Source organism: Perca fluviatilis, chromosome 16 (assembly GCF_010015445.1).
Source record: "Perca fluviatilis chromosome 16, GENO_Pfluv_1.0, whole genome shotgun sequence".
Taxonomy (NCBI): domain Eukaryota; kingdom Metazoa; phylum Chordata; class Actinopteri; order Perciformes; family Percidae; genus Perca; species Perca fluviatilis.
The window spans coordinates 3,532,910-3,541,238 of NC_053127.1; the positions used below are offsets into that span (position 1 = coordinate 3,532,910).

An 8,329-nucleotide genomic window follows, 5' to 3' on the forward strand; every position below is an offset into this window, starting at 1 on the left:
ATTTCACCGCATAACAGCAAGTGACGTCATTACGCACAGGTTTTTATTCGCTTTAATAAAGCCGTTGGATGGAAACACACTTTCACCAGCTTTATTCACATGACTGTTTTTACCAAACTTCAGATAATTGTGATTGAAAAGTGGATGGAAACTCAGCTTGTGAGTCGAGTGCAGTTCCTAACGTACAGCAGGCAGTGGACCAAACCACTGTGAGGCATGGAGGGGGGAACTCAAAATGTTTCTAAACTTTTTGGGGTTTGTATTGTTTTACTACTTACACAGATATTTTAAGTATACATCATTATGTTATTTACAATACACAGCATAGGGGGGGGACGACAACCCTTAGATGATCAAATCTTTAAAAAATGCCTCACAAATACATATTATTATTATAATATAATTTATAAAAATAATAATTAATTTTTTTAAAGGCTCAGTAACTCCCTATTAGGGCTGCCACCTCTTAGTCGATTAGTCGACTAATCGGTCGTTTTGGTCTCAGTCGACTAAGATTTCTTCAGTCGATTAGTCATTTTTTATGCTTATTCGTGCTTAATTACTCATTTCCAAGAAACTCATGAGCACATTTATGGTAAACACAAGATTTAAAGTGGTGCTTTTGCAGCATTAATTGTGGAGAAACTCAGTTTTACAGATGGTTAATTAACTACATTTATATTGTGCTTTTCTAGTCTTAACCACCTCTCAAAGCACAGCTCTGTCGATTAAATCAACTCATCGATCAGTCGACAAAATCCTATAAGTGTTAGTCGACTAAGGATTTCGTTAGTCGAGGACAGCCCTACTCCCTATGTTACAGAACGCAGGCACAGCGACAGAGATAGACACAACGGCAATGTTCTCAGTGTGAATTTGGGGGGTTTTAATGAGTTTTAAATCTACGCATGCATGACTGTTTTTAAGGGACTTTTTTCCCACAAAAAAAATACAAAAGAAAACATTTTGCAAACTTCTATTTCTGTTAGGGCTGGGCGATATGGAGAAAATCAAATATCACGATATTTTTGACCAAATTCCCTCGATATCGATACCGCGACAATATCGTAGCGTTGACTATCGGTGCTTTCGCACAATATTTACACAATGAGATTTTTGATAAATAATCATCAGTAATGTGGATATAATGACTAAATGGGTAAAGGCAAATAATAGAACAGCTACAACAGTCTGGTAAGTTCAGAAAATGACATCACTTAATGCTAATAAAATGCTTAAAACTAACTAATACTGTAATGCAGCCTTTAAAACCAGGAAAAGACAACACTTATGCCTTATTACGATATCACGATATCCAAAATCTAAGACGATATCTAGTCTCATATCGCGATATTGATATAATATCGATATATTGCCCGGCTCTAATTTCTGTGGTTGATTTATTCCTGACCTTGCTCCCAGTGTGGTCACATATAAACCGTGGTGGTTTTCTATTAGACCATGGACCATGTTGTGAGAGAGAGGTTAATACATCACCGTGTTGTGAAGAGAAACACAGTTAGGTGCAGCAGAAACAACAGAGATTTGGGCACGAGCTGAAGCAACAAAGGTCAGCGTGAGAGCCAGTAAAAAGGCTCCTTCTACTCTGCTGTGTTGGGCTTTAGAAAGGGAACATCTTTACTGTGTTTTATCTGTGAGGTAGCTTAGAGACCAGTCAGTAACAGTTCCACCTGTCTGTCTGTCTGTCTGTCTGTCTCTCTCTCTCTCTCTCCATCTGTCTGTCTCTCCGTCTGTCTGTCTCTCTCTCTGTCTGTCTGTCTCTCTCTCCATCTCTCTCTCTCTCTCTCTCTCTCTTCTCCCATCTCTCTCTCTCTGTCTGTCTCTCTCTGTCTGACTGTCTGTCTGTCTCTCTGTCGGTTTCTCTCTCTCTCTTTCTCCATCTCTCTGTCTCTCTCTCTCTCTGTGTCTCTGTCTGTCTGTCTCTCTCTCTCCATCTGTCTGTCTATCTGTCTCTCTCTCTTTCTCCGTCTCTCTCTCTGTCTCTCTCTCTCTCTTTCTCCATCTCTCTCTCTCTGTCTGTCTCTCTCTGTCTGACTGTCTGTCTGTCTCTCTGTCGGTTTCTCTCTCTCTCTTTCTCCATCTCTCTGTCTGTCTCTCTCTCTGTGTCTGTCTGTCTGTCTCTCTCTCTCTCTCTCCATCTGTCTGTCTATCTGTCTCTCTCTCTTTCTCCGTCTCTCTCTGTCTCTCTCTCTCTCTTTCTCCATCTCTCTCTCTGTCTGTCTCTCTCTGTCTGACTGTCTGTCTGTCTCTCTGTCGGTTTCTCTCTCTCTCTCTCTCCATCTCTCTGTCTGTCTCTCTCTCTGTGTCTGTCTGTCTGTCTCTCTCTCTCCATCTGTCTGTCTATCTGTCTCTCTCTCTTTCTCCGTCTCTCTCTCTGTCTCTCTCTCTCTCTCTCTCCATCTCTCTCTCTCTGTCTGTCGCTCTCTGTCTGTCTGTCTCTCTGTCGGTTTCTCTCTCTCTCTTTCTCCATCTTTCTTTGTTTGTCTCTCTGTCTGTCTCCCCGTTTGTCTGTCTCTCCATCTATCTCTCTCTCTGTCTGTCTGTCTGTCTCTCTCTCCGTCTGTCTCTCTCTCTGTCTGTCTGTCTCTCTCTCTGTCTCTCTCTGTCTGTCTCTCTCTCTCTGTCTCTCTCCTCGTCTGTCTGTCTGTCTCTCAATCTCTCCATCTGTCAGTCTGTCTCTCCATCTCTCTGTCTGTCTGTCTGTCTGTCTGTCTGTCTCTCTCACCAGTCAGGTATCTTCCAGACCTTTGAGTAACAGTCCTCCCTCCATCAGAATAATACATCTCTTCTCTTACTCCTGTTGTTCGGTCTATTCAACTTCTACTAGTCCATGATTCTGTGTGAGGTCAGACAATCTGCTTCCTGTTTACACCGGCACGCACATGCCCAGTGTGTGTGTGTGTGTGTGTGTGTGTGTGTGTGTGTGTGTGTGTGTGTGTGAACGGTCATGTGATGTGTGTTGTTATGGACGCAGATTAGTCCTGCTACTGGAGATGATTTCTTATGTCTCAAAACGCTGCTTTAAAAACAACAAGGTAACGGTGTGTACGTTACAGACAGAGGAGGTCTAGAGCACAGACCATAATACTGTAGGTGTCGAGCTGTACGACACCTACAGTCTGCCAGCAGGAAGAGACAGACAGGCAGACAGACAGACAGGCAGGCAGGCAGGCAGGCAGGCAGGCAGGCAGGCAGGCAGACCGCATGTTGTTGAAGAACAGGGACATTTTGTTCTGATGTTAAAGGCCAGAAAGAGCAGGTGGCCATAACACGCACGTACACACGCACACACACGCACGCACGCATTACCACGCACACGCACACGCAACACACACGACACGCATTACGCACAGCCACACACACACACGCACACACACACACGCATACTACCACACGCACACACACGCGCACACACACGCATTACACACGTATACCACACACTACACGCATACACAACACACGCACACGACACACGCACACACACACACGCACACGCATACACACACACACACACACACGCACAACACACGCACACACACACGCAAACACACGCATACACACACGCACACACACGCACACACACACACGCACGCATAACGCACACGCATTACGGCACACGGCCACACACACACGCACACACACACACCCACACACACGCACACACACACACAACGCACACACACGCACACACACACACACACACACACACACACACACACACACACACACACACACACACACACACACACACACACACCCTGTGAGGTGAGAGAGCGTTTGACTGTGTGAAGGCTTCTTATCTCTGAACAAACGACGACTTCATCCATATTAAAGACCCAACTGGGTCTGAAAAAACATTTATTAATTTAATAAAAACATAATTTTTGCGTATAAATCGCACAAAACCCAACTATCTCTATGAGCATATTCACAGGGATCGTTAGGACTTGTTAGGACTCGTTAGGACTTGTTAGGACTTGTTAGGAATCGTTAGGACTTGTTAGGACTTGTTAGGAATCGTTAGGACTTGTTAGGACTCGTTAGGAATCGTTAGGACTTATTAGGACTTGTTAGGAACCGTTAGGACTTATTAGCAATCGTAAGAAAATTGTTAGGACTTGTTAGGACTCGTTAGGAATCGTTAGGACTTGTTAGGACTCGTTAGGACTTGTTAGGACTCGTTAGGAATCGTTAGGACTTGTTAGGACTCGTTAGGAATCGTTAGGACTTATTAGGACTTGTTAGCGAACATGTAGGACTTAATGGCATAGGAAGGTGAAATTGTTAGGACTTATTAGGAATCGTTAGGACTTGTTAGGACTTGTTAGGAACCGTTAGGACTTGTTAGGAAATGTTAGGACTCGTTAGGACTTGTTAGGAAATGTTAGGAATCGTTAGGACTTGTTAGGACTTGTTAGGAATCATTATGACTTGTTAGGAAATGTTAGGACTCGTTAGGACTTGTTAGGAATCATTAGGACTTGTTAGGAAATGTTAGGACTCGTTAGGACTTGTTAGGACTTGTTAGGAATCATTATGACTTGTTAGGAAATGTTAGGACTCGTTAGGACTTGTTAGGAATCATTAGGACTTGTTAGGAAATGTTAGGACTCGTTAGGACTTGTTAGGAAATGTTAGGAATCGTTAGGACTTGTTAGGAAATGTTAGGACTCGTTAGGACTTGTTAGGAAATGTTAGGAATCGTTAGGACTTGTTAGGACTTGTTAGGACTCGTTAGGACTTGTTAGGAAATGTTAGGAATCGTTAGGACTTGTTAGGAATCATTATGACTTGTTAGGAAATGTTAGGACTCGTCAGGACTTGTTAGGAATCATTAGGACTTGTTAGGAATCGTCTCGGAAAAAAGAGGAAAAATGAGAAATTTGCTGTTTGATCCCCGATTGGAACATGTTGCAACATTACAGCATTTATAAAGACTGTCTACTCATTTATATTCTGGTATTACCAAATGACTTTATCATATTCATCGTCTTACTTTGCTCCGGCTTTGTAAAGCCTACTTAACCTGTATTTATGTAGCCTATTGCATTCTATATTTTTGTACTGTATTGAATGTAAAACTGTATGTTGTCTTGCACACTCACACTTTATTATTGGCCAGGTCACCGCTGCAAATGAGAATCTGTTCTCTATACTTTATACTTTATTAATCCCGCAAGGGGAAATTCCAATGTTTTCACTCTGTTATTACACACATTACACACAGGTCTGAATTACACACACATGCTCAGAACCTATACATGCACTAATGCAGAGATGTCAGAGTGAGGGGGCTGCCCATGGAAAGGCCTACCTGGTTAAATAAAGGTTAAATAAAATAGCTTAGGAGTTTGTTAGGAATCGTTAAGAGATCGTTGGCATGTGTTTGGCAGTCCATGGGGAAGGAACAAAAAGGGGGGAAGAGAAGAAAAATGAGAAAAGTAGTGACCCATCCGCTGCGAGCAGGGTTCGAACCTGCGCGGGGAGACCCCATTGGATTTCAAGTCCAACGCCTTAACCACTCGGCCATCGCAGCTTACGTCACAGTAACTTTCGACCATACAATTTATCATATCCAATACCTGTGGCTCTATAGCTAGTTTGAACAATTTTAGCAAACGAATACCGTCTGCTGCTGATTTTACGTGTTTAGCTGCCGTTAAAAACACTTACTTACAGTTTGGTGTCCGTCATCGAGCACCGTCCCGGATGGCTCTCCCGTTTCAGACGTTGACCGCTGAAATAAAGTTGAATCCTGGATAAATATCGACATTATGAGCCAGCAGAACATCTCACTAACCGTTCAGGAGTATTCACGTCGATGTCAGGTCGATGGGAAACAACAGAAACACGACTAAGTCCGATATAATGTCTGTAAACCCAACTAAACTCGATGTAAAACCCACAACGGCTTGTTTTCTCCCGCCGACAGTCACAGACATAATCAGACGTCGGTGCGCGTGCTGCTTTGCTGATTGTTTAGCTCACACAAAATGGGCTTAAATGCTGAAGGTTTATGTTTACATTTTTATTTTATTTTTTTATTTTTCCGTCGTAATATTTCATGAAAACAGCCGTCATATTTTGGGGAAGAAAAGTCGTAATATTTTAAGAAAAAAATCGTCTTCTTTTAATAAAAAAGTCATCATATTTTAAGAAAAGGAAGTTGTAATATTTCATAAATATTTTTTATTTTAATAAAAAAAACGTCGATTCGTATTTACAGAACGCTTGTTGCAACCCCATTTGGTGTACATAGATTGATGTCTGACTGGCCATGACAAATTTGGTGCTATTTGGCCAATAAGTGGCGCTGTAGCAGCATCATTTAACTATTAATGAAGGAATCTCTCTATGAGCCTATGAATGTATGATTGTCCTTTGCATATCTCAAAGACCGTTTATTCAATCAATTTTACATTTGGCAGGTGTATTACCGAGGACCAAAGGAAGCAAAGAATCGAGTATGAAGTCCATTGAATGGGCGGTTCTCGAGAAAGCTACAAGCAGCTAGCAAGAAACCAGCCAGTCAGCCAACAACCAACAGGCACATCCCGCACTGGAACTGTATGTAAGTAATAATAAGTATTAGACTTTAACACACCAAATGTCAGCGCCACAACCCGAGACGTGACCTATAAATACAGGTTTCCGGACCGAATAGTGCATCGTGTGGGGATGTAGCTCAGTGGTAGAGCGCATGCTTCGCATGTATGAGGCCCCGGGTTCAATCCCCGGCATCTCCACTCTTTTACCGTTTCTGTTTCGGAGCGTTACCGATCCCGTCACGGTGTAAACTCAATCACTATGAACTGTTAGCCGTGTAACAACGATTAAAGAAGTGGCCAAAGTGTTGCCCTTTGAGACACCTTTGACACCTTTTGTCGCCTTTTTCGCTGCCTTTTGTCACCTTTTTTGCTGCCTTTTGTCGCCTTTTTCACGGCCTTTTTGTTGCCTTTTTATTTGCCTTTTTCTCTGCCTTTTTATCGCCTTTTTCGCTGCCTCTTTGTTACCTTTTTGTCGCCATTTTCGCTGCCTTTTTCGCTGCCTTTTGTCGCCTTTTTTGCTGCCTTTTGTCGCCTTTTTCACAGCCTTTTTTTCTGCCTTTTCGCTGCCTTTTTTGTCACCTTTTTGTCGCCTTTTCACTGCCTTAAATTAATAAGTAGCTCATTTAAAATTTACTGAGGGTAAAGTTACTTAGTTACTTTTTAACAGCAAGAGGAGGTTTACTTTTTTATATTTATACTTATTTAATATCGTATTTATACTTATTATACAAATTTAATTAAAGTACATTTAAAAAAAAAAAGTTTTTCTAAAAAGTCTTTCAAAAAAGCGACAAAAACCTTAAAAAAAACTAACAAAAAAGCCTCCAAACAACATTAGAGAGCTTTTTTATTTAGGCTACTTAACTCAGTAACGGATGTGATTTAAAATGTAGCAAAGTACAAAAACTTACTTAGTGAAAGTAAAATAAAATTACATATTTAAAAAAAATAATATATATTTTAAAAAGTACTTTAAAAGTACAACTACACAAAAAACTACTCAATTACAGTAACGTGAGTAATTGCAATTTGTTACTTTCTATGTGTGTGTGTGTGTGTGTGTGTGTGTGTTTGTGTCTGTCCGTGCGTGTTTGTGTATGTCTGTGTAATAACACTTAGTTATGACGCAAGGGCCGTTTGTCACTGTTCTAACCTCCAGCGCTTTTATTCTGAAGTTTCGACGTGCAAACCGGAAATGGTTGTCCGTTTTAGATTTTATGTCTTATTATATATCCGATTCTAGATCATATCATTGTTAACTGATCTTGATATGTTTTTTTTTATATATTTTACACATAATTATATTTTTGTATTCATTGTTTGGATTAATATGTTGTAATATTCTTTACATGCGTCTTTCTGTTTTTAACAATAAAACTAATGTTTTTAAATTAGTATGATGAGAGTTATTGATAAGTTATAATATCTGAATTTAGTTTCCTGTGGGTGAATTAGTAAAAGAAAACGATCACTGGTTCCACTGGGGCTCGAACCCAGGACCTTCTGCGTGTAAAGCAGACGTGATAACCGCTACACTATGGAACCTGATGCCATGAAAGGTTGTGTTTATTCTTAAATACCTTCATATATACATTGGTTTATCAGGTTTTTACCTGCTACTACAAGGTTTAAGGTTGCAACACCTATGTGAAATGAGCTTTTTGAGTTTTATTTATTTATTTATAATCTGCTCTAGCTTTTCCAACGTTTCAGACACTGATACGGTGATAATATCGGTTAAAAATGATGTGAAAAAGAGA

At 40.8% G+C, this 8,329-nt stretch overlaps 1 protein-coding gene, 1 long non-coding RNA gene and 3 other non-coding genes across 6 annotated transcripts in view; 2 read left to right on the forward strand and 3 right to left on the reverse strand.

Annotated features, from left to right (window-relative positions):
* LOC120543686 overlaps positions 1-5,926 on the reverse strand; it is a 13,638-nt gene extending 7,712 nt beyond the window's left edge. Inside the window, exon 1 of the long non-coding RNA XR_005636382.1 lies at positions 5,699-5,926. This is a non-coding gene — a long non-coding RNA (uncharacterized LOC120543686). The remainder of the gene's footprint in view (positions 1-5,698) is intronic.
* The window catches only part of LOC120543671, a 620,163-nt gene that overhangs the window by 45,163 nt on the left and 566,671 nt on the right, over positions 1-8,329 (forward strand). The window lies entirely within an intron of this gene.
* trnas-uga lies at positions 5,476-5,557 on the reverse strand. Its single transcript has one exon. It is a non-coding gene; the product is annotated as a tRNA-Ser (tRNA).
* Positions 6,696-6,767, forward strand: trnaa-cgc. The gene has a single exon. It is a non-coding gene; the product is annotated as a tRNA-Ala (tRNA).
* On the reverse strand, positions 8,042-8,114 carry trnav-uac. The gene has a single exon. It is a non-coding gene; the product is annotated as a tRNA-Val (tRNA).